The 25,959-nt window shown below is 46.0% G+C and overlaps 1 protein-coding gene across 1 annotated transcript in view; it reads left to right on the top strand.

Moving 5' to 3' along the window:
- Positions 1-12,654: 12,654 nt before the first annotated feature.
- SLC16A3 (solute carrier family 16 member 3) overlaps positions 12,655-25,959 on the top strand; it is a 33,218-nt gene continuing 19,913 nt past the window's right edge. The window contains exon 1 of the mRNA XM_077833194.1: positions 12,655-12,723. The gene's annotated coding sequence lies outside the window, so the exon portion shown is untranslated. The remainder of the gene's footprint in view (positions 12,724-25,959) is intronic.

Raw genomic sequence — 25,959 nt, 5'->3', positions numbered from 1 at the left:
GGGAACCGTAGCTGCAGCTGGTGCTCCAGGAACAAGCCTCCCCAGGGAACGCGGGCCCCAACCCCAGCGGGACCGGCCGTGGGATCCGCTTCAGACCCCTTCCCTCGCGCGCTAATTGAGGCCCGCCCTTGGCCTCTGTCCGGGGTCTGGCATACTGCCAATGCTTTGAAACGCGCCTTGGGCGTTGTACCAGCTGCTGTGATGTAAATAGTGGCAGGAACCGCACCACTGTACTATCCACCCTTATCCCCAGAGATTATCACCAGCCCCCAGTCCACATACCTCTGCAGCCTCTCTCTCCTACCCACTTTCGGTAACTATCCTCATCAACCTGAGCCCCCACTAAAGCATAAACCAACACCTCCCCATTATCCCATGTCTCCATTGACCTGAGCTGTCCCCACTGAGGGAGCTGCACCCTATCACCACCCCACCAATGTACTATCCACCCTATGCAACCCTCTACCCCATAAGCCCCTCCACCAAATCCCTATCCATCCTCACCCCATCAACCCACATCCGGTCAAGCTCAGCGCATTCCAATACTTCTATCAAACAACCCCCACCAATGCCCCATTCACCTATCAACCTTGCACCAGTGCATAATCCACCAATGTCCCCATTGACAACCCATCCATCTATATCCTCCATTAACACCCATCCTCTCACATTCACCATCAACCCATGCTCCAATCAACTCCTCACATCCCCCATCAACCTCACCAACTCCCTAGCTACCCGTTCCCCTCACCAACCTGTGCCCCAACAATTCCACACCAAGGCTTTATCCATTCATATCCCTCATCAACCCCCAGAATCTATCAATCCTTTACCTATGTCCCATTTTCTTATTCACCTACATCACCTAAGCCCCCATGAACATGCTCTGCCATAGGAATTTCATACAATTTCCTTTATTTTCTTGAACCATGTGGCCATCATACCTCCCATTTTTTCAGTACTGGCTGTTCCCCCCATTATTATCCAATTTAAGCCCTTTACCTCCTACCAGCCCTCTCTCCACACACAGTTAGCCAGTATCAGTCTCTTTCCCAAAAATTGCCCCAACTCTACCTTCATTAGGAAGTATTAAACATCACCATCACACCCCTGCCCTTCTTCCCCGACAAACAGATGTCAGCCCTGTTCTCTTAGCTCCTCCCCTCTTATGCAGTATCATCCCCTTTACCTACATTTTCCACAAATTCTCCCTCCCCCTTGGCAGGTATCAGCCCCTCCACTCTATCACTGGTTCCCAAACTGTTTAGTAAGGCAATGCACCAACTGCGTATTGTCCTTTTTTTGTGACCTAACCAGGGTTCAGATTTGTGGGTGGAGGCCAATAGGCCAGGATTCTTCTCCTCCTTCACCACTGAGAGGGCACAAACCACTCACAGCAGCACCCTTCATCCCAGCACCATAACCCTAATCCCAGCCTGGTGCAGAGGGGAAGACCAGTGGGGGCAGGGTAGGGGTTGGAGTGTGAGCCTGCTTCACATTCACCCCACAGTGGCAGCTCCTGTCCTGCAGGGCTGGGCCCAGCTCCCCATTCTGGGAGTTTCGACCTGGCACAAGTGGTCACACTGCCACTCAGGTTTAGCCCAGTCACCCCTCTATCATGACAGTCATGACCCACTGTTTGGGAAACCACTCTATATTACAGGTTTCAGAGTAACAGCCTTGTTAGTCTGTATTTGCAAAAAGAAAAGGAGTACTTGTGGCACCTTAGAGACTAACCAATTTATTTGAGCATTTATTTGCATCCAATGAAGTGAGCTGTAGCTCACAAAAGCTTATGCTCAAAAAAATTGGTTAGTCTCTAAGGTGCCACAAGTACTCTATATTACATGAGCATACATGTCCCTCTCCTAATATTATTCCTTTTATACCCCCATCCCGCAATCTAGTATCAGCCCCTTCCTCAATTCTACTGCTTTCTCCCCCTTACACACATACACTAGCTCAGTGGTCTCAAGCAGGGGTGCACATACCCCTGGGGGTACACAGAGGTCTTCCGGGAGTACTCAACTCATCTAGAGCAGGGTTTCTCAATCTGGAGGTTGCAACCCACAGGAAGGTCATGGGACAGGTTGGGGGGGGGGGGTCACAAGTGCAGGGCCAGCGTTAGGGGTAGCAAGCAGGGCAATTGCCCGGGGCCTCGCACAGCTAAGTTACATGCTTCAGCTCCAGGCGGCGAGGGTTCTGGCTTCAGACAAGGCTCACAAGTGAAAAACAAGCTCAAGAACACGGGGGCGGGGGAGGCTCTGGGCACCCAGCCACTCCATGCCAGAGGATGGCCCAAGCAACAGAAGGCTGTCATTCAAAGAGCTTTGATTTGCAGTGTGGCTACAATAAGCAATGTGGTCTTGTCTTTCCCTCACCCCACCCGGGCTACTTTGTCAGTGATCTCCCTTTTTTTTTAAATAAACAATGTATAGATTCAAAACAATAGGGACTTTATTTTCTTTTTCCAGCTGTGGTCAAAGGTGGGAGGGGGATTGCCTTACAGGGAAGTAAATTCAACAGAGGGGGCAGTTTTGCATCAAGGAGAAATATACACAACTGTCACACTGCAGCCTGGCCAGTCATTAAACTGTTTTTCAAAGCCTCTCTGATGTGCAGCGCACCTAGCTGTGCTCTTCTAATCGCCCTGGTGTCTGGCTGCTCAAAATCGGCCACCAGGCAATTTGCCTCAACCTCCCACCCCGCCATAAACGTCTCCCCCTTACGCTCACAGATATTATGGAGCATACAGCAAGCAGCAATAACAATGGAAATATAGACAGGTTTCAGAGTAACAGCCCTGTTAGTCTGTATTCGCAAAAAGAAAAGGAGGACTTGTGGCACCTTAGAGACTAACCAATTTATTTGAGCATGAGCTTTCGTGAGCTACAGCTCACTTCATCGGATGCATACTGTGGAAACTGCAGAAGACATTATATACACAGAGACCATGAAACAATACCTCCTCCCACCCCACTCACCTGCTGGTAATAGCTTATCTAAAGTGATCATCAAGTTGGGCCATTTCCAGCACAAATCCAGGTTCTCTCACCCTCCACCTCCCCCCCCCCCAAACTCACTCTCCTGCTGGTAATAGCCCATCCAAAGTGACCACTCTCTTTAAAATGTGTATGATAATCAAGGTGGGCCATTTCCATCATACACATTTTAAAGAGAGTGGTCACTTTGGATGGGCTATTACCAGCAGGAGAGTGAGTTTGGGGGGGGGGGGGGAGGTGGAGGGTGAGAAAACCTGGATTTGTGCTGGAAATGGCCCAACTTGATGATCACTTTAGATAAGCTATTACCAGCAGGTGAGTGGGGTGGGAGGAGGTATTGTTTCATGGTCTCTGTGTATATAATGTCTTCTGCAGTTTCCACAGTATGCATCCGATGAAGTGAGCTGTAGCTCACGAAAGCTCATGCTCAAATAAATTGGTTAGTCTCTAAGGTGCCACAAGTACTCCTTTTCTTAATGGAAATATTGGTTGAGTTGAAGTCTAACCTAGTCAGCAAACAGCACCAACAAGATTTTAAACGTCCAAAGGCACATTCTACCACCATTCTGCACTTGCTCAGCCTATAGTTGAACTGCCCCTTACTACTGTCCAGGTTGCCTGTGTACGGCTTCATGAGCTATAGGAGCAAGGGGTAGGCTGGGTCCCCAAGGATAACTACTGGCATTTCAACATTCCTAATGGTAATTTTCTGGTCTGGGAAGTAAGTCCCTTCTTGCAGCTGCTCAAACAGCCTGAAGTTCCTAAAGATGCGAGCGTCATGTGCCTTTTCTGGCCATCCCACGTTGATGTCGGTGAAACGTCCCTTGTGATCCACCAGTGCTTGCAGCACCATTGAGAAGTACCCCTTGTGATTTATGTACTGGTTGGCAAGGTGGTCCGGTGCCAAGATAGGGATATGCATTCCGTCTATCACCCCTCCACAGGTAGGGAACCCCAGCGCAGCAAAGCCATCCACTATGACCTGCACATTTCCCAGAGTCACTACCATCCATGCCCTGATAAGGTGTGAATTACCCCTCTGCTTCTGGAGAGTTTTTGTCTGGCTTGCTTTAAGCCATGAGGATACATTTTCAGGCTCATAACTATATACATGAAATTATAACCTATAACATTACATCACTATAACAAGAATAGGAATTACAGTACATCATGAGCCTTCTGAAGACACTTGACAAACTTTGCATTAGATACCACATTAGATACCACACAATCATTTTATAAAGATGAACATGGGGGTGTAGGGTGGTCCCCCGAGGTACAGAGCATCACACCAGCCCTTTCTTATTTTAATCATCCTGCTTCTGTTTATAAACAAAATACTAATTCCCTGCTCCAGGGCACAAGCTAGGAGCAGCAATTCTCCTCTGCAGAACTCACATTACACACTCAGAGTGTGCTGCAGTTAAGCACTCCACCTGAGACTAGAACACTTACCACCAGCAGACATCCTGTAAGAAACCAGGATGAGGATAGGCACCCCCCCATAGCACCCCCTGAATACCAACTCTCTTCCTACAGCCTGTTTTTCTGTTACAAACTTCCAGGCTTTATAATCACCTAACCTCTCCTCAGCTGGGCTTCATCAATTAAGCCTGGCTCCCTGGCTTTCTCTGACAGGAGCTGCCAAGTATGTTAATTGGCCTGTCATATCTAATTTAACCCCTTAAGGACCTGTGTAGGATACACACCTCATCACAGGCCCCCAGTGCATGTGTGAGAGCATTACTGAATAGTTGCAACAAAGTTCACTGAGTGAAATCATTTAATAGTGTAAAATTTTATTGTTATAATTCTAAAAATGCACAACAAAGTAAATATATCTATAGTGCATGTGTATTCCATTCAAGTGGAAAAAAGGCATATTTCCCTCACAAGTTAAAAGGAAAATATTGTTTACAGCTCAAATACTTAAGAGTCCATGAGGAACTCTAGGCAGTTGAGAAGCACCATCTAAAAGTCACCTATAAACTGCAGGATATGGGTGATGGATGCAGGAGAAATTTGCAGTTGGAAGCATCTACCACCCACGACACCTGAAGCCTTGTTTATATGGAAATCCCCCCCCACCACCACCACGTTAACGTTTGTTTCTTTGGATTAAAATGCCTTGTGTCCACACAATACAAATCCCTCTTCCCCCCCCCCCCCCGCCGTTTTCTGGCATTTTTTTTTTGCAAATTAGATAATACACTTTGAAATTTAACTAAGGCCATTTGGGGATGAATTAGTGCAGGGAAAGTTTATCCACAAGTAGCTGCTTGATGTCATCTTTCTTCTCTTCCACTACCCAGATTGGTGCTGCTGACTTGCAAAGCCAAAGCCACTCAGCTGTGCAACTACAAATACAAGTGCAGTAGTTTCTATATGTTAATGATGTCAGGATCACAACAGTGTTCCCTCCATGTGGCTGACATCAATTTTAAAATGGTGCTGAACCACAAAAGATGGATGAATCATGGGATTTCAAGAAAGGAATAATGGTATTTTGCTTGTTTAACTCTAAATCCTAGAATTCATAGAATCATAGAATATCAGGGTTGGAAGGGACCTCAGGAAGTCATCTAGTCCAACCCCCTGCTCAAAGCAAGACCAATCACCAATTAAATCATCCCAACCAGGGCTTTGTCAAGCCTGACCTTAAAAACTTCTAAGGAAGGAGATTCCACCACATCCCTAGGTAGCCTATTCCAGTGCTTCACCACCCTCCTAGTGAAAATATTTTTCCTAATATCCAGTATAAACCTCCCCCACTGCAACTTGAGACCATTACTCCTTGTTCTCTCATCTGCTACCACTGAGAACAGTCTAGATCTATCGTCTTTGGAACCCCCTTTCAGGTAGTTGAAAGCAGCTATCAAATCTCCCCTCATTCTTCTCTTCTGCAAACTAAACAATCCCAGTTCCCGCAGCCTCTCCTCCTAAATCATGTGTTCTAGTCCCCTAATCATTTTTGTTGCCCTCCGCTGGACTCTTTCCAATTTTTCCACATCCTTCTTGTAGTGTGGAGCCCAAAACTGGACACAGTACTCCAGATGAGGCCTCACCAATGCCGAATAGAGGGGAATGATCACGTCTGTCTATCTGCTGGCAATGCTCCTACTTATACATCCCAAAATGCCATTGGCCTTCTTGGCAACAAGGGCACACTGTTGACTCTTATCCAGCTTCTTGTCCACTGTAATTCCTATATCCTTTTCTGCAGAACTCCTGCCTAGCCACTCAGTCCCTTGTCTGTAGCAGTGCATGGGATTCTTCCATCCTACTTGCAGGAATCTGCACTTGTCCTTGTTGAACCTCATCAGATTTCTTTTGGCACAATCCTCTAATTTGTCTAGGGCCCTCTGTATCCTATCCCTACCCTCCAGCATATCTACCACTCCTCCCAGTTAGTGTCATCTGCAAACTTGCTGAGGGTGCAATCCACGCCGTCCTCCAGATCATTAATAAAGATATTGAACAAAACCGGCCCCAGGACCAACCCTTGGGGCACTCCACTTGATACCGGCCGCCAACTAGACGTGGAACCATTGATCACTACCCGTTGAGCCTGATGATCTAGCCAGCTTTCTATCCACCTTATAGTCCATTCATCCAGCCCATACTTCTTTAACTTGCTGGCAAGAATACTGTGGGAGACTGTATCAAAAGCTTTGCTAAAGTCAAGGAATAACATGTCCACTGCGTTCCCCTCATCCACAGAGCCAGTTATCTCATCGTAGAAGGCAATTAGGTTAGTCAGGCATGACTTGCCCTTGGTGAATCCATGCTGACTATTCCTGATCACTTTCCTCTCCTCAAAGTGCTTCAAAATGGATTCCTTGAGGACCTTCTCCATGATTTTTCCAGGGACTGAGGTGAGGCTGACTGGCCTGTAGTTCCCTGGATCCTCCTCTTCTCTTTTTTTAAAGATGGACACTACATTAGCCTTTTTCCAGTCATCTGGGACCTCGCCCAATCGCCATGAGTTTTCAAAGATAATGGCCAATGGCTCTGCAATCACGTCAGCCAACTCCTTTAGCACCCTCAGATGCAGTTCATCTGGCCCCATGGACTTGTGCTCATCCAGCTTTTCTAAATAGTCCTGAACCACTTCTTTCTCCACAGAGGGCTGGTCACCTCCTCCCCATACTGCGCCGCCCAATGCAGTAGTCTGGGAGCTGACCTTGTTTGTGAAGACAGAGGCAAAAAAAGCACTGAGTACATCAGCTTTTTCCACATCCTCTGTCACTAGGTTGCCTCCCCCATTCAGTAAGGGGCCCATGCTTTCCCTGACCTTCTTCTTGTTGCTAACATGCCTGTAGAAACCCTTCTTGTTCCTCTTAACATCCCTTGCTAGCTGCAACTCCAATTGTGATTTGGCCTTTCACTCCCGCATGCCTGAGCAATATTTTTGTATTCCTCCCTGGTCATTCGTCCAAGCTTCCATTTCTTGTAGGCGTCTTTTCTGTGTTTAAGATCAGCAAGGATTTCACTGCCAAACTGGTCACCTGCCATATTTACTATTCTTTCTACACATCGGGATGGTTTGTTCCTGCAACCTCAATAAGGATTCTTTAAAATACAGCCAGCTCTCCTGGACTCCTTTCCCTCTCATGTTATTCTCCCAGGAGATCCTGCCCATCAGTTCCCTGAGGGAGTCAATGTCTCCTTTTCCGAAGTCCAGGGTCCATATTCCAATTGCTTCCGGTAGGTATTCAATAGCTTCCAGTAGGTATCCCACAATGTGACACAATAATTCCTAGAATGCATAGGAAGGGCCAAGCAGTGGGACAATGCACCATAGGACACCTGCCAAGAATGCTGTATGCTTATTTTGAAGAAAAAAATATCAGCACTTTGTAGACTTACTGATTCAGAGGGAGTAGATTAAAGCCAGACATGTGGATGTACTTATTTTGGATTTGTTATTCCACAAAGTTTATAAACAAGAGCATATTCTGCCAAAAACACGCCATGCAGATAAGTCCTAAGATACACAAAAGGACAGGTCTACTTCTGCCAGGCTTAGAAGATCCTCAGTAAGCAAAGATTTCTGCCATATGGGACTTCCAGATTCTGCAGGACTGAAGATCTGTCCCAATTGCAGCCACCTCCTCCTATAAGCCTCTTCTTCTTTCTGACTGCCCAAGACTTTTCTCTGAAAATCCAGGTAAGCAGATCATTCTCATGCTTGTAGTTATCCTTGCTGTCCTGAATTGAAAATAATCACCCTTTCCCTACCTCCCATTCTGTCTTTTTTAAGGGAAGCAACATAGGATCAAGCACAGGAAAGAGGCTTCTGTAAATTCAGTGCTCCAGTGTTCCGCTGGCTACACTGGCTCCCTATTGAATAATGAATCAAATTCAAAGATTCTAAAGTAAGTCTGTGATGGGTTCCCCCCGGGGTGTCACCTGGAACGGGGGTGCCACTCAGCTCCCTGACCCGCTAGCCTGGGCTCCCTTTCACACTGAACTGCTGTGACAAGCTGCAAAGCCCTCCAGCTGCACTTTCACCGGCAGTCATACAGGTAGGGACACACCCAGCTGCAATTACATGCGGGCTCTCTGAACAGCCCCTGCAAAGGAAGGCTACAGCCAAGGCAACTCCCAGCTGCCCAGGCACACAATCCCTCTGGAGTATAAACCGCAAATTATACTGTCTTGCGCTGCACTGGGAACTGTACAGCATAAGCTCATAAAGTTCACCCCCTCCCTCAATGTGGAGAGAAATATGCAACAGCTTTCTCCCCCTGAATTATGATTCCCATACACTTCACTCCAACACACTGAATCATAGAATATCAGGGTTGGAAGGGACCTCATGAGGTCATCTAGTCCACCCCCCTGCTCAAAGTAGAACCAATCCCCAACTAAATCATCCCATCACTAAATCATCACTGGTTTAGATAAAGCAAAAACAAGTTTATTAATGACAAAAGATAGAGCGGGGGGTCGAACACCCATGAGAAAAAGGAGAAGTCGGCACCTATGCATCACTACCTGCTGAGCCCAACAATCTAGCCAGCTTTCTATCCACCTTATAGTCTATTCATCCAATCCATACTTTTTTAACTTGCTGGCAAGAATACTGTGGGAGACTGTATCAAAAGCTTTGCTAAAGTCAAGATATATCACATCCATTGCTTTCCCCACATCCACAGAGCCAGTTATCTCATTGTAGAAGTGTCATAAATATAAAGGGAAGGGTAAACCCCTTTGAAATCCCTCCTGGCCAGGGGAAAGCTCCTCTCACCTGTAAAGGGTTAAGAAGCTAAAGGTAACCTCGCTGGCACCTGACCAAAATGACCAATGAGGAGACAAGATCTTTCAAAAGCTGGGAGGAGGGAGAGAAACAAAGGGTCTGTATCTGTCTGTATGCTGGTCTTGGCCAGGGATAGACCAGGAATGGAGTCTTAGAACTTTTAGTAAGTAATCTAGCTAGGTATGTGTTAGATTATGATTTCTTTAAATGGCTGAGGAAAGAATTGTGCTGAATAGAATAACTATTTCTGTCTGTGTATCTTTTCTGTAACTTAAGGTTTTGCCTAGAGGGGTTCTCTATGTTTTTTAATCTAATTACCCTGTAAGATATCTACCATCCTGATTTTACAGGGGGGATTTCTTTATTTCTATTTACTTCTATTTTCTATTAAAAGTCTTCTTGTAAAAAACTGAATGCTTTTTCATTGTTCTCAGATCCAAGGGTTTGGGTCTGTGGTCACCTATGCAAATTGGTGAGGCTTTTTATCCAACATTTCCCAGGAAAGGGGGGGTGCAAGTGTTGGGAGGATTGTTCATTGTTCTTAAGATCCAAGGGTCTGGGTCTGTAGTCACCTAGGCAAATTGGTGAGGCTTTTTACCAAACCTTGTCCAGGAAGTGGGGTGCAGGGTTTTGGGAAGTATTTTGGGGGGAAGGACATGTCCAAACAGCTCTTCCCCAGTAACCAGTATTAGTTTGGTGGTGGTAGCGGCCATTCCAAGGACCACGGGTGGAATACTTTGTACCTTGGGGAAGTTTTGACCTAAGCTGGTAAAGATAAGCTTAGGAGGTTTTTCATGCAGGTCCCCACATCTGTACCCTAGAGTTCAGAGTGGGGGAGGAACCTTGACAAGAAGGCAATCAGGTTGGTCAGGCATGACTTGCCCTTTGGGAATCCATGTTGACTGTTCCTGATCACATGACTCTCCTTCAAGTGCTTCAAAATGGTTTCCTTGAGAACCTTCTCCATGATTTTTCCAGGGACTGAGGTGAGGCTGACCAGTCTATAGTTCCCTGGGTTCTCATTCTTCCCTTTTTTAAAGATGGGCATTATATTTGCCTTTTTCCAGTTGTCCGGGACCTCCCTGATTGCCATGAGTTTTCAAAGATAATGGCGAATGGCTCTGCAATAACATCAGCCAATTCTCTCAGCACCCTCAGATGCATTAGATCTGGATCCATGGACTTGTGCATGTCCAACTTTTCTAAATAGTCCTTAATCTGTTTTTTCACCACTGAAGGCTGCTCACCTCCTCCCCATACTTTGTTGCCCAGGACAGCAGTGTGGGAGCTGACCTTGTCTGTGAAGACTGAGGCAAAAAAAGCATTGAGTACTTCAGTTTTTTCCACATCATCTGTGACTAGGTTGCCTCCCCCATTCATTAAGGGTCCCACCCTTTCCCTGACCTTTTTCTTGTTGCTAACATACCTGTAGAAACACTTCTTGTTACCCTTCACATCCCTTGCTAGTTGCAACTCCAGTTGTTTTCACCTTCCTGATTACACCCCTTCATGCTTGAGCAATATTTTTATACTCCTCCCTAGTCATCTGTCCAAGTTTCCACTTCTTATAAGTCCTCCAGTCACAAAGTCCTTCAGTTAGCAGCAATTTGAAACTGCCCCCTGGAGAGGGGCACATATACAATTTCAGACTGAATTATGCAGGGAACAGCAGACAAATAAAGGATTTTTAGTTTCAAACAGGGTCAGGGCCTTTTTTTGCCTGAGGAGGTTGTGAAGGCTCGGACTATAACAGGGTTTAAAAGAGAACTAGATAAATTCATAGAGGTTAAGTCCATGAATGGCTATTAGCCAGGATAGGTAAGGAATGGTGTCCCTAGCTTCTGTTTGTCAGAGGGTGGAGATGGATGGCAGGAAAGAGATCACTAGATCATTACCTGTTAAGTTCACTCCCTCTGGGGCACCTGGCATTAGCCACTGTCAGCAGACAGGATACTGGGCTGGATGGACCTTTGGTCTGACCCAATATAGCCATTCTTATGTTCTTATGTTTGTGATCCAGCAAAAGGACAGGACTTGTGGTCCATGCAGGGCCCAAGTCCTTAGGGAAGGGTTAGACGGACTAGGCCTACTGAGGCCCTGTAAAGCTATGGGCTTGTTCTCAGCTGAAGCTGTGATTAACCTGAAACTACAAAGAACCCCTTGGGTAGAGTTTTGAAGGACTGTTCCTGCCAGAGCCCATGTTAGGCTTGGGGTGATCTCTGGTAAGCATATTATCATGCATGTAGGGTTTTTTATTTTTTAATATGTTTTCTCTGTAGTTATTTTACCTTAAGAATAAAATAGGCTTGCATAGGAAAGGGTCTGTCAACAGATATTCCAGGGAGAAAGGTGAATTCTGAACAGCTCCAGAGAAGACTGCAGCTTGGGTGGGGAGAGGGGTCACAGATAAAAGATACAGTGTTACCAACCCCATTAAATTTCACCTTGCCTGTGTCCTAAAAATAATTAATTAAAAAAATGCTTTAATTGGTCAGATTAGAGCTAGAATCTTGAATTTTGATACAGCTGACCATGCAACTGCTCATGAGTTCTGACTTTTGCTCAACATATTGATCTCCCAGCCCTTAAAATACTCTTGTTTTATTTCTGATATCCAGCACACCTGCCCACCCCCCGCATTAACCTTGGTAACAGGGCTCCTGAAATGCAGAGCTCACCACTCAGAATTAACAGCTAAACCAGGGAGAATTAACTGGATCAGAATCACCTGTTTTGAGTGTATAATGATCCCCACACTGACTAATGCAGCCAGTTTGGGTGTGACAGAGCCTGGATAGTTTTGATATAATGAGACACTGAAATAATAACTCTAGGTATCTAAGGTCCCTTTAATGCGAAGATCTACTGCCTAGCTTCCTAATCCTCATGTTAGGGTAAGTGATATGCTCAGACCCACAGCAAATAGGTAAGTGTCAGAGGCAGTCTGAGAACTCAGGAGTCCCAGCTACCCAAAGTGGTGTGTCCCTGGAGCTTGGAAATTGTGTTAGGATGAGGTGGGAGCCAGTGCCCAGAAACCCGGAGAGTTTAGGACTTTGACTTCTACACCGGTGTTCAGGGTATTAGGTCCTAAGGCTCTGGACCCGCTTGTACCCAGACCTTCGCGTTCTGGCCTTGAGCCGGATGGTTCTGGTTAGGTGGCCCTGGTGGCTCCGAATCTGTAGCCGTGGATGCTATGATGATGGTTATGGCCAATCTGGCTGTGGCCTGGGTGGGCCCAGGTTGGGGGCTGGTTTGGCTCTGAATTAACCAGGCGGTGGGAGGCGCTAGGACCCGTCAGGTATCTGGACCCGGCTGCTCTGACGTTGGTCGGAATCTAGCGGCTGCCGCCCGCTGCTGCTGCTGAGTAAGAGGCGTTAAATCGGCCCGGAAGCCGAGACGAAGCCAGCGGGTCGGGTCGGTCTCGGAACCGGGATTGAGACCAGCGCAGGCTCGTCCCAGGTAGGTGAATCCCAGGGAGCCGGGGCGCAGCCGCTCGGGATGCTGAGGCGCTGACTGCCCGCTCCGGCGCGCAGGCGGCGGCGGCTTCCCCGAGCCCCCGCGCGGGTGGGAGCCTCCCCAGGAGGGATCCTGGCGCTGCAGCCGGCGCGGGGGGACGCAGAGGAAATCAGCCGCTCCAGAACCGGGGAGAGATCCGGGCCGACGCGGGCCAGAGCCCAGTGTGTTGGGGTCTCCGGCTTAGCCTGGGCGAGGTCATGAGGCCGGTAGGGTCCGGGCTGGGAGCGCCCCGCGCATCCCCTTTCCCTCGGCGCTCCTGGGCAGCTGCGCCCGGGAAGGGGCGCGGGGGCTGTGGAGCGGAGCCTGTTAATTGGCAGGACTCGACCAGTCTGTTCGAAAAAGCCTTCCTCCCTCCCGCGAGCTGAACCGGGGGCGGCTGGCATCTCTGCGCAGCAGGAGGGGCCGGGGGACGATCGCCAGCTGGAGGCGCATCCCCTCGCCACTCCTTTGTCCCGGTTCTCTGCTTCGGGTGCTGCGTCGAGCCGCTCCCCGGGGGCAGCCTGGCCCCCTGGGGAGCTCAGAGACACCGGGGGGGGGGGGGGGGGCGCGTGTCCGCGTGCAGTGAGCGATGGGAACGGAATGTCTCCGCTGGCGTGGCGCAGGCACGAAATGTTCCGGTGCCCAACCTGCACGTCAGGTGGCCGATGGCCCCGCGCTGTGCGGCTCCCCCTTCTGGAGCTGGGATCCCCCTCCCGCTCCTCCCGACCCTGGCTCCAGCGGCTGGCGCGCTCTGCGCCCGTCTGGTTCGGCCGGCGCTTGGGAAGGAGCACGCATCGGTCTGCGTTGGATAAATTAATGTGCAAAATTAGCCTCGGAAGTGGTTTTGTTCCGTTTTTGGGTTGGACAAGGTAAGAAAGAGGCTTTTATATCTAGTCTCTTGTCTTAGCTCTTTACATTATTCTTCAGAGTAGAACAATCCGGAGCATTTCTCCGTGGTTGTAACATAAGCACCGCACCATGAAGCTGGTAAGACTGTTCTGTCTTGGGAACGTTTATTCCCAGTGCTCTCATCTGAGGCTAGGACTATGTCCGAATCAGCCGATGTCCCTCACCAGCGAGTACTGAAGAGGTGCATATATAATGTGATACTTAAATGCCTTTGGCCACCGATTCCTTCCTGTTTTCTGTGTTTCATGTGATGCTTCTGATCGTTTTATACCTAGATCAGGGAGCTGAGGATTTATTCCATCCAACCATCTTCCCTGGCATTGGCTGCTGTGGGAAGGCAGGCTACTGGGCTAGATGGACCATTGGTCTGACCCAGTGTGGCCGTTCTTATGTTCTTATTTTTTATTTTAGCGTGATTTAAATTCTGAAGTCATCTTCAGATCAATGAAAAATCTGCAAAATAAGTTTAATAGAAGATTAATCAGAGTAAAGCCCAATATGTAGGGCCCTACCAAATTCAAGGTCCATTTTGGTCAATTTCATGGTCATAGGATTTAAAAAATTGTAAATGTCATGATTTCAGATATTTATATGTGAAATGTCAGGGTGCTGTAATTGTAGGGGTCCTGACCCCAAAAGGAGTTGTGGGGGTGGTGGTGGCAAGGCTATTGTAAGAGGTTGCAGTACTGCTACCCTTACTTCTGCACTGCTGCTGGCTCTGAAGGCAGAGCCACTGCCAGCAGCAGTGCAGAAGTAAAGATGGCCTGGCATGGCGTGGTATGTTATTGCCACCCTTGCTTCTGCACTGCTGCCTGCAGAGCTGGGCACTTGGCCAACAACTGCTGCTCTCCAGATGCCCAACACTGAAGGCAGTGCAGAAGTAAGGATGGCAATAACACGCCCCCCCACCCCCAAAATAACCTTTCACTCCCACCCTCCTGCAACTCCTTTTTGGGTTAGGACCCCCCAATGTTTCCTCCATGGAATCTGCATAATATTGGATAAAAGCACTCAAAAGACCAGATGTCAGGGGGGACACACCAGATTTCAGTCAGTGATATGTTTTTCATGGCCGTGAATTTGGTAGAGCCCTACCAATATGCTCCTTTATAAAGCTGAGAAATTATCTCAGCACAGCATGTGAACACCATTGGCTACTTGAGCCAACATCTTCTAAAGTGGCTGTTGATATTGGTGTTTAATTTTTTGGTGACCAGCATGAGACAACTTCAACCTCTTCTGGTTGTCAAGAGCTAGGATGTATCTGTAGGTAGGTATGTACACACACACTCTCCTCCCCTCCTTATTCCCCCCCCCCCCATGAATGCCCTCCTTTTTGTACAGATTCAGGGCATTTGCTTTGATTTGAAACTTCTTTACTACACTGACTTTGCAAACAAATGGTTTGGCTGTTGCTCACACACTGAGTTATTATTTTGCCTTATTCTTTATTTTATTTGGCTTTTTAAAAAGGCAAAAGACAGAAATTTTAACAGCTCCATTTCCTCATTTGACAAGATTATTAGCACTGGTCCTGGAACACAGGCAGAAATGGACATTGAGTTTGACTGATGCATGAGTGCTTAATACAGAACTTTTAATTTATAGTCCTCTTAGGGTTACATAGTGAGTTATTTAAAGGTTTGCAATATCTGTGTCTGAGGGAGTGGTTGTTCAATTATTTTGGAATGGCAGATCAGCAGTTTGAAAGAGTTTGGAACAGAAGCCCATGTGTATGGGTTAGTACAATATATTTGTGTAGTAATTAAGTTGGAAGTAGTAATTTTAGGACAATGATTCACATCAGTTGTATGCATTCTTAAATTGTGAATGAAGTGTACATTTTTGAGGCATAAATTCACAGACTTTAAATTGTGACACTGTAAGCTAGAGTTCTACTTCTATGCTGAAAAGTGACTGTGTAAAATGACACCATCTTACTCAACAGACCTCTTCCTGTATATTCAGTCATATCTGCTTTTGATCCTACAAGCACTTATGCATGTGAACAACTCTGTATACCTGGGTAGTCCCATGATCTTCAGAATGAGTAATCAAATGTGCATAAGTGTTTGCAGGATTTGAGCCTTTATTAGTATTTATTATTTGGCACTGATATTTTTTTATTTATTTATTTATTTATTTTTTGGTGCTTCATAAAACACAGGATAAAGGCAGTCCCTGCTATGAAGAAGTTTGACAATTTTGTATACTATTTATTACTCTTAGGAGCACTGCAGAGTCAGGATAGCTGTAAGACATGGACTTCTAGTCCTTCTCATAGATTCATAGATTCATAGATATTTAGGTCAGAAGGGACCATTATGATCATCTAGTCTGACCTCCTGCACAACGCAGGCCACAGAATTTCACCCACCACTCCTACAAAAAAAACCTCACACCTATATCTGTGCTATTGAAGTCCTCAAATTGTAGTTTAAAGACCTCAAGGAGCAGAGAATCCTCCAGCAAGTGACCATGTACCATCAGCACAGTTATGTACTGCACTCTAGTTACAGGTCCAGTAATTTCTACCTTTGCAAACATACTGAAAGCAATGGCATTTCAGTGGGGCTATGCACGTGTCTTTAATAAGTTAGTCTTCAGCTGATTATGTACAAAGACAAAAAGGGCATGGATTGACTATCAGTTCCCAAGGTGAGTTTGTGATGCTGAGAAGTAAGGCATTTAGATACAATGGTGGTGGGTGTGATGTAAAAACACAGGCATTAGGGGGAAAATCTGCTTATTTGTACATTAAGCACATTTGACAAATTAGTGAATGTCAGTAAGCTAAGAGATCCATGACATCTTGTTTACAGAATTACACTTTAAGGGTTCATGGAGTGATAGTTGGATTTATGGGTGTTCTTGAACTATAAATGTTTGTTAAAGAAAATAATTGACACATGCTTTTCTAGCTCTGTTGATATAAAGAAATCTACATCAACACTTGAGTGTATTGAGCCAGATTTATATTTGGGTCTCCAGTTAGTTTTGTTTCTGGAGGAGCGTAGGCTGCACATATTTGGTGGTAACATGCTCCATGTCTAGAAAGGAGTACTTCCTGTAATTCCCATTAGTATCCCAGATGATGTAATGATCAGCACTGCCTATCTTCAAAAGGAGCAGCATCCATAGGGTGGGTTTCAATACAGTTTAGTAACGTATTGTTCAGATGAGTATCTCAGTATATATTACTGTAGTTATCAGTGGAAGTGTCCCAATAAGATGGTGTGAAGGTAAATAGAGACAGGAAATGGGCTGATGTGGGACATGATGAACAGCTAGACAGCATAGAATTTGTGCCTGGGGTTTTATCAGATTGGGGGATGTTAAGAGACAGAAGGGGAATGATAGAAACTGGAAAACTGTTTCAAAGAACAGAAGTGAAGAATTCACCTCTCATGGCGGAAAGGAAGCCAGAATTGGCACAAAAAAGGCTCAAGTGGACATGGGGGAGCGACAAAGTTTTAGAGGTAGTTAGAAGGGGTTTGTGGATAGGACATCAGTGGTGGCCTTTGAGGAGGATGATTTGTGTGAGTGGGAAGACCACTTTACAGACTGAACAGATTAGAGTTTGGATCTGGATAATTCTGGGAAACTATTGGAGTAAGTCATGAATTTTTAATTTCACATCTTGATTACTATAAAACTAATTCAGCAAAGTGTCTGAATAGAGGTAGATTCATGCTGTGTTGCAGGGCTGACTCCATAGACTTGAAAAGTGTCAGTAGGAGGAGGGTTGCTTTAAAGAGGGACGTCTAATGAAAATTAATTGATCTCTATAGAATCATAGAATATCAGGGTTGGAAGGGACCTCAGGAGGTAATCTAGTCCAACCTCCTGCTCAAAGCAGGACCAATCCCCAACTAAATCATCCCAGCCAGGGCTTTGTCAAGCCTGACCTTAAAAACTTCTAAGGAAGGAGATTCCACCACCTCCCTAGGTAGCCTATTCCAGTGCTTCACCACCCTTCTAGTGAAAATATTTTTCCTAATATCCAACCTAAACCTCCCCCACTGCAACTTGAGACCATTACTCCTTGTTCTGTCATCTGCTACCACTGAGAACAGTCTAGATCCATCCTCTTTGGAACCCCCTTTCAGGTAGTTGAAAGCAGCTATCAAATCCCCCCTCATTCTTCTCTTCCACAGACTAAACAATCCCAGTTCCCTCAGCCTCTCCTCATAAGTCATATGTTCTAGTCCCCTAATCATTTTTGTTGCCCTCTGCTGGATATTTTCCAATTTTTCCACATCCTTCTTGTAGTGTGGGGCCCAAAACTGGACACAGTACTCCAGATGAGGCCTCGCCAATGCCGAATAGAGGGGAATGATCACATCCCTCGATCTGCTGGCAATGCCCCTACTTATACATCGCAAAATGCCATTGGCCTTCTTGGCAACAAGGGCACACTGTTGACTCATATCCAGCTTCTCATCCACTGTAACCCCTAGGTCCTTTTCTGCAGAACTGCTGCCTAGCCATTTGGTCCCTAGTTTGTAGCAGTGCATGGGATTCTTCCGTCCTAAGTGCAGGACTCTGCACTTGTCCTTGTTGAACCTCATCATTTCTTTTGGCCCAATCCTCCAGTTTGTCTAGGGCCCTCTATATCCTATCCCTACCCTCCAGCGTATCTACCTCTCCTCCCAGTTAGTGTCATCTGCAAACTTGCTGAGGGTGCAATCCACACCATCCTCCAGATCATTAATAGAGGTCATAATTTCCCATGTGATTTTGGAGAAGTCAGTATCTCTGTTTCCATTCCTCATCTGTAAACTGGGGATAATACATTTTTCTGTTGTCCATTTAGGTTAAGATCTTCAGGATAGGTACCATCTCTTCTATCAACCTAGGGATTATATGCCTCCCATCACCATACTATTAAGCAACTTCCAATCTTTAATATACTAAACTTGGGTCTCCTAACTGTCAGGTTTGGCCCATCTTTCCTTTGCATTTGTATAGCACCAAGAAACACAATGGGGTCCTGAGCTCAACTGGTACTACTCTCAGTGCTACTCTAATGCTACTCATAAAAGATCCGCTTTCCTTTTGGTACCCACTGGGAACTGAGGCTTAGGCTCCTAAATCACTTAAGCCTTGGAACGCTGAGTGGCCCAATACCTAAATACCTTTAAAAATCTGTGCCTTAATCCCTGCACCATGGGATACTGCTACGCAGGCAATAAAAGATGTCAGGTTGACTTGCAAATCGTAAAACTGCTCTGTTTTAAAAATCTTTTATATTACAAAGCTTCTCCTTTTGGATACAGTAAGCCAACACTTCTTACACACCGACAGCATCCTGCATATTATTGTGAATAATCAGCTAATGTTCCATTGTATTTATTCCTGCACTGGTTTCTAAGGGAACAGGGCAGACATAATTTGGAGAGTGGAAGAATATAAAACCTTCCCATTCTCCCTTTTGGTTATTTTTATATATGATTAAACATGGATAATATTACTAAAGCAACAAGGAGTCTGGCATGCAATTCTTTAACAGGTGAAATTTAGTGTAAACATAACACATACGCATATAGGAATTGGTGGGCTGGATCAGACCAGCTTTCCTTGGAGATGGACATAAGCCTAGTTAGTCTGATGGTTGGTTTCTCTCCCTCCCCCCCCCTAAAAAATCTCTGACTACAGCCGGAAAGAAAAGGAGTTGAGTACTTGTGGCACCTTAGAGACTAACCAATTTATTTGAGCATAAGCTTTTCATGAGCTACAGCTCACTTCATCGGATGTAGCTACTTCAGAGAAAGGTGCTTGAACCCCTGTAATGGACAATTTTTGAGTAACCTGCTGGTAGAGGATGTTTCATCCTCAATCTATCAGTTAGTTTAGTTCTTGTCTGTACTAGATTTTTTTTCCCTTAAAATGTCACTGCCATGGCTACCACCAGTGCTGCTCCTCTGGTGCTAGCAACAGTGGAAGAACTAGACAAGGGAACCAGTGGCCATTGAGATCTTAACACTGTGTTGTGACTATTGTTGAAAAGACATTTTGGGTGAGACTAGTAAATCTCCTTTCTAACACACACACTGTCCCTGATGGAAGGTATTTAATCTAGTAGACCGCTTTCTGTCTTTATCTGCTTTCTCTAAGTTTACAGAGATGAGGCTCGCCGCTCCTAGTTTTTAGACTTCTAACATCAATTCATATTTAATATGGAGAATTAGCAATGGCTTAATATCCGTCTCTCACAGATGTGTGTGAATCCATCATTAGAGCAATTTTTAAAAAAATTGCTGTTTTATTTTGATCGCTAGTGCTATATACTTTGACACTTTTTGGGGGGTCGGTGGGGGGGAAAGAGTACATTGACTTTGCTGTTTCCCTATGGAACCTAAGGGCCTGATTTTTAGAAGTTCTGGGTATTTGCAGCTCTCTTGATTTCAGTTCAAGTTGTGGGTCTTCAGCAGCTATGAAAATCTATAATAGAAAACTAGCCTATTTTCAAAGACTGCTCCTTTTTGTAAGTGCACACACATGGTTAGCCAGCCTATGTAGACCAGGCCAAATAGTCTCTAAGGTGCCACAAGTCCTCCTTTTCTTTTTGCAAATACAGACTAACATGGCTGCTACTCTGAAACCTAAAAACTTGTGGCACCTATTTGTTAGTCTCTAAGGTGCCACAAGTCCTCCTTTTCTGAATAAGATAGTGAACCTGGTTTGGCCTGCTCTGCAAAGGCTAGATCACCACACAAGAGGAGGATTGATTGAGGGGCCCTGTCTGTTAGAAAATGAGCAGAGTTTCTGGAGCTGTCAGTTGTAAATGTGATTGTTTGCACAGGTGCTGGTACTAGGGGTGCTGCTGCACCCCTTGGCTTGAAGTGGTTTCCAGTGTGGTTCAATGACCCTCAGCACCCCTGCTATACAAATTGTTCCAGCACCCCTAATTCTTTGCTGTTCTCTTTATACAAGTTGTATAATGTTAATGAGATCTGGAGGTATCCCATCAATCCATATGATGAGTCCCTATTACTTTGATAGAGCTACTGTAAATCTAATTTCTTCCGTGGCTGAAAAATCTACTTCCTGGAATGCTCCATTTCAGCCCATTGGTAGAGCAGCGACTTTCTATACTAAGCATGCAGTACAGCATGGATTGTAAACAATCAAGATCATATCTAGAATAAAGCAAATGTAATAGCTACTGATTGCTGTTTGTATGTGGATTCCTTTCACAGTTGCTCTGTTTATACACAAAGAATTACATATCTTAATTAACCCATAGGTACTAATTTGCCTTTAGTGTTGCATATATGAATATTAGAAAGTTGGTTCCTTGTGCTGACGGTGACTGGAAAGAGAGGCTGGTATTCTTTTTAACAGGCAGATTCAGGGTGTGTTGAGGTAACACGGGGGTGAATAATGGAGGCAGAGAGAGCTATTATCTGGTAACTACATTAGCTTTGGGCGGTGTGGTGAGAGCGTGAATCCCCCGGTCATTCTAGGAGTCCGGTTTGTATGGCAAGGGCGTATCTGGTAATTACGGTAGCTCCCGTCTGCCTGAGTCACGTCCTTCACGTCTCAGTGCAGCCGGGCGCTCGAGTGTCAGCTGCGCCTCTGCTGAGCGCATTAGCGAGTGTCGCCTCCCGAGGGCTGTCCTGAGCCCGACGTGGAGCCTCCCCCAGCCGAGCCCCGCAGCAGCGCTCTGCCCCCTGCGCCAAGCTGCTGGGGCGGCAGCGGATCCCAGGGGCCAGCGGGAGGCCGGGGGCGGCCGGGGAAGCCGGGGCGCTGCGGCGTGAACTGGCGGCGGAGATGGTTTCGTGGGGCGCACGAGGAAAGGCAGCCGGGCCTCTCGCTTCCGCGAATGAAAACTGGGCCCTTTTCCACTCCGCGGTGGGAGAAACTGCACGTCGCTGCTTCCGCCCATTCTCAGCCACGTTAGAGGCTCCGCGGCCTCCCGCTGCAGGCGCACGTGCTTTGGGTTTCCTCTTACTGTTTCCTCTTTTCCTGTTCTTCGTTTCTGTACTGTTCTTTCTCAGAACTCCTGTGCTTGTTTTCTGTTCCTTATTTTCTCCTTGTTGACGCCTCTCCCCATTCTTCATGAATCTCCCTTTCTTCCTGTAGCTCGCTGCCTAACACGGCTACCTCTCTAAAGGCTTCCTTTTGTCTCCTAAATAGTAGGATGGCTGTGTCCTCAAAAATGAGGACTTCTCCTGCTTTCAGTGATCTGTCCCTACAGACTTCAGAAAAATCCATTGTTCTGCCCTGTTTTTTGTAACCCAGGCAGACTGGAAGGAGCCACTGGTGCTGGCTGGTTAGGCCAGAAAAATGAATAGCATATTTGCTGGGAACATGTATATCTCAAGGGGCTGCCCATCAGGATTGCCCTATCTCTGCTCTTCCCACATCAAGCCAGACTTTTGCTTGAGCTAGCCATCTCCACCCAGCAAAGTTAGATCTACATACAGGCATCGTTCTGGGAACAGTGAGCCTTGCTCAGTCACATCTCCTCCATCTGCTGGAAGCTGCTGTCCCTGCATCAGCAGTGAACAGGCCAGGGCATCAGGGAGCCTCTGTTGAGAGAGCAGGAGGGGGTGACAAAGGACTGACAGCAAATTTAAAAAAAAATAAAAATGAGTCTGACAGAGCGAGGGGAAGATCAGTTTAGGGTTGGAAGAGGAAAAAGGAGGGGAGCGATGAACAGAGGGAAGTATGGTGGGGGAAAAAGTAGTAACAGGATCAAAAATACAAATAGAAAATCTAGGAGAGTGTGGAGATCAGAGACAAGATGGGAGCATAGGAGGTTTTTCTTTTCTAAAGATGTTGGGCATCCAGAGAAGAAAGGGGCTGATACTGGGAGAAAAAGGTAAAAGGAATTGAGTGATAAGGATTATTTTCTTCTATCCTGCTTTTTACTGTAAATTGTTCAGCTTCCTTCCGAATGGAGAGAAGGTGAGGTGGGGATAGCTCAGCTTATGAGAGAGTACTTGAGACTTCTCCTTCCACCTCTTCCCCTATTGCCAAAGCCATGTGTAACAGTGCTTGGAGGGCCAGGCAGCCTAGTGGTTTGTGCACCTGACTTCCAGCCACTTGTTTCCTTGGTCAAGGTGCCTCAGTTTTTCAGACAGTGGGGGTAGGGAGACCCAGGCCCTCTCATTCCACCAGGTCCCTGGGTGAGTTGACCCCTGAACGGGGCATTCTAAGCATGGAGTCTAAGTCCACTGCCCTGGACTACTTCCTACCAGAGTCCTTTCAGTTTGGGGTGTGACCCCATTGTCCAGTTTACTGTGGTGGCTTGCCTCCAATGGTGCCCTCTCATGGATGTTGGGTGACACCCTGACACTGTCCCAGGCTCCTTCAGACATGCCAACTATAAGTTTGGTGAAGCCAAACCCCACAATGTCTCTGGCAACTGGATGATCACACCCCAAAGACTCCTAGCTCTCCTTCGCAGCATCCCTTTGCTGGTAGACAGAATATGCTCCCTTGTGGCTGTCAAGCGAGTGGCCCTTCTGATCAGATGGGGCAGTAGCTAGCTCCTGCCTCTTCACCAGTCAGCTCTGAACTGGGCCATACTCTCTCCTTTTTTACCCCACTCCAGGCCTGACATTGGCTGCAGATATAATGGGGCGGGGCTAGCTAGGCCCAAAGGCTGTCCTTAAGCTGTGCCTGCTGGTGGACTGTTTCTTCACTTCATCACACCCTGCTACACCCACCTCCCTGATCCAGTATGGCCGTTCTTGTGCATGGGTCAGACCAAAGGTCCATCTAGCTCAATATCCTATCTTCCGACAGTGGCCAATGCCAGGTGCTTCTGAGGGAATGAACAGGTAAATCATCAAGTGATCCATCCCCTATCACCCATTCCCATCTTTGGGCAAACAAGCTAGGGACACCATCTCTGCCCATCCTGGCTAATAGCCACTGATGGACCTGTCCTCCATGATAATCGCACACAATCTGTTCCCTTCACTGCCCTCTCTTACCATGTCATAAGTGTCCTTTATTTTCCCTTTGAAGATCTGATCGTCCCTTCCTCTCCTCCTCAAATTTTCTGCCATAATCTGATGTTTGCCTTTGATAAAGGGGAGGTGAGGAGAAGTGCATATAGTGGTCGAGGATGGGTCTGTAGCTGCTTACAGGTGGCTCACATGTCAGATCACCACCTGCAGCGCTGCTTGATTGAATCTTCTCTGGCACTCCCTGGATCTGATTTTACATGCAGAAGACTTGAAGACAGGAGGCCTTCAGTGGGTAAGGGAAGGGCTGGGTGGTAACATGTGACAGGCCTGGTTGCGAGTAGTGCCTTAGCTCAGTCAAGTTGCTGTCTGTTTCACTGGCTCAACAGCCAGGCAAGCAGGGAAATAAAACTATTTCCAGGACCTGGCCTGTATTTTATTATCTTATTTATTTATTTTTAGTACAGCCTTCTTGTGTCAATGTTGGCACACAGGGCAGTAACAAGTCTCTTCCATCTGTCTGTCATTAGCAGCTGCTTCATGGTCTTGAGAGCAGCTGTTCTGCCCCCCCCTTATAAGGAGCTTTCTTAAGGGTTTTTCTTGGGCTATTTTGTTTCTCCACACTAGGTGGTTTCCATTTGACAGCTTCAGGTGGGAGTTTGTGTCTTGGCATCCAGAGTACATGCCACAATTTGTCCAATACTTCCTTCTAATTCTAATGAAAACAAGCTGCAGGTTGGTAACTTCTTGGGTCTCTTTACTGGTAAAGTCTCTCAATCCAATACCTAGAGTCTTTCAAAGGCAATATTTTCAAAAGCCTCTCATTTTCTAACTTTTTAATAGATTTCCAACTCTCAGCCACATGTTAGCACTGAGATTATATTTAAATTAAAAATTCTCAGTTTTGTTTTGGTACTGTATATATTTGATTTCCATATGTTGTTGAGTGTAGTGAATGCTATGGATGCTTTTCTTAACTTTGATGTGACTTCTTTTTTGAGATCTGTTGGCTATTATGGTGCTACCCAGATAAATGAACTGTTCTACTTCCTTCAAGTTATTGCCTTCCAGTATGATGTTACTGCTTGACATCTAGGTTTCAAGGATGTTTGTTTTGGCATAACTAATTTTGAGCCCTGCTTTGGCCTGCTTCTTTTTGCCAAGGTGACTGGCTTTGTAGCTTTTTGGGGGTGTTATTGAATGGAATGATATATCTGGCAAATGTTTAGTATGCCTAGACTTTGCTATCTACCCATGCTATGCCAGTGTTTGTGTTGCTAATACATTTCTTCATCAGCCAGTCTATGGCAATGCCAACCAACAGGAGAGATAGAATGCAGCTTTGAACCACACTGGTTGTTCACTTTTACAGCAGACTTTGTGTCACTATACATAGGTTTCAGAGTAACAGCCATGTTAGTCTGTATTCACAAAAAGAAAAGGAGTACTTGTGGCACCTTAGAGACTAACCCATTTATTTGAGCATGAGCTTTCGTGAGCTACAGCTCACTTCATCGGATGCATGTAGCTCACGAAAGCTCATGCTCAAATAAATGGGTTAGTCTCTAAGGTGCCACAAGTACTCCTTTTCTTTTTGCGTATACATAGGTTGATTATGTTGATGACTTTAGCTGGAACTTCATCAGACTGCAGAATATTCCACAATGCATGCCTATACAGATTGTCAAATGCCTTTGAAAATCAATTAAATTGATAAGGGGAGCCTGCCATTCTAGACATCCTTCTATGATGTCCTTAACATGAAAATCTGATCTTCCCCAGCTTTGTATCCACTGCCTTTTTCATCCCGTGTAGTACCACACTACAGAAAACTTTCCCTACAACACAGACTCCTCTCCAGTTTCTACAGTCATTAGGATTACTGTTTTTGGGTATTCTGACAATTATCCCATGTTTTCACTGGCCACAAGGGGTCTCTTTTTTTCCCCAAACTTTCTTGAACAGCTTTGCCAATTTTGTTAGGGTGTTAGTATCCAGTGCTTTTAGCATTGCTGCAGTGATTTTTATCATTTCCCAACACTTTGTTTCAGGTTTTTGACTCCTGCCTGGCATATATGTTGGACCAATGTTAATGTCAAGTTGATCAGGTTTGCCTGTTTAACTGAACTCTGATGGTGAGGTAGGGCTTGTCTGAGGACTTATTTGAAATGTTCCACGCATCCTGTTGTTCTGTTCTACTTCAGTTGTAAGCATTTTTCCATCTTTATTTTTTTTATTGGCTCATTTCATGTTTTGAAATTTCCACACATGGCTTTAGTCAATTGGTAAACAACTCTGTGGTTTCCTATCATAGCAGCAGTTTCACCTTCAGCTGCTAGGTCAGGAGTGGGCAAACTACAGCCTGCAG

This window comes from Eretmochelys imbricata, chromosome 14 (assembly GCF_965152235.1).
Source record: "Eretmochelys imbricata isolate rEreImb1 chromosome 14, rEreImb1.hap1, whole genome shotgun sequence".
Taxonomy (NCBI): Eukaryota; Metazoa; Chordata; order Testudines; family Cheloniidae; genus Eretmochelys; species Eretmochelys imbricata.
Note: the sequence above shows the minus strand (reverse complement) of the source record. Positions and strands in the feature narration are given on the sequence as shown.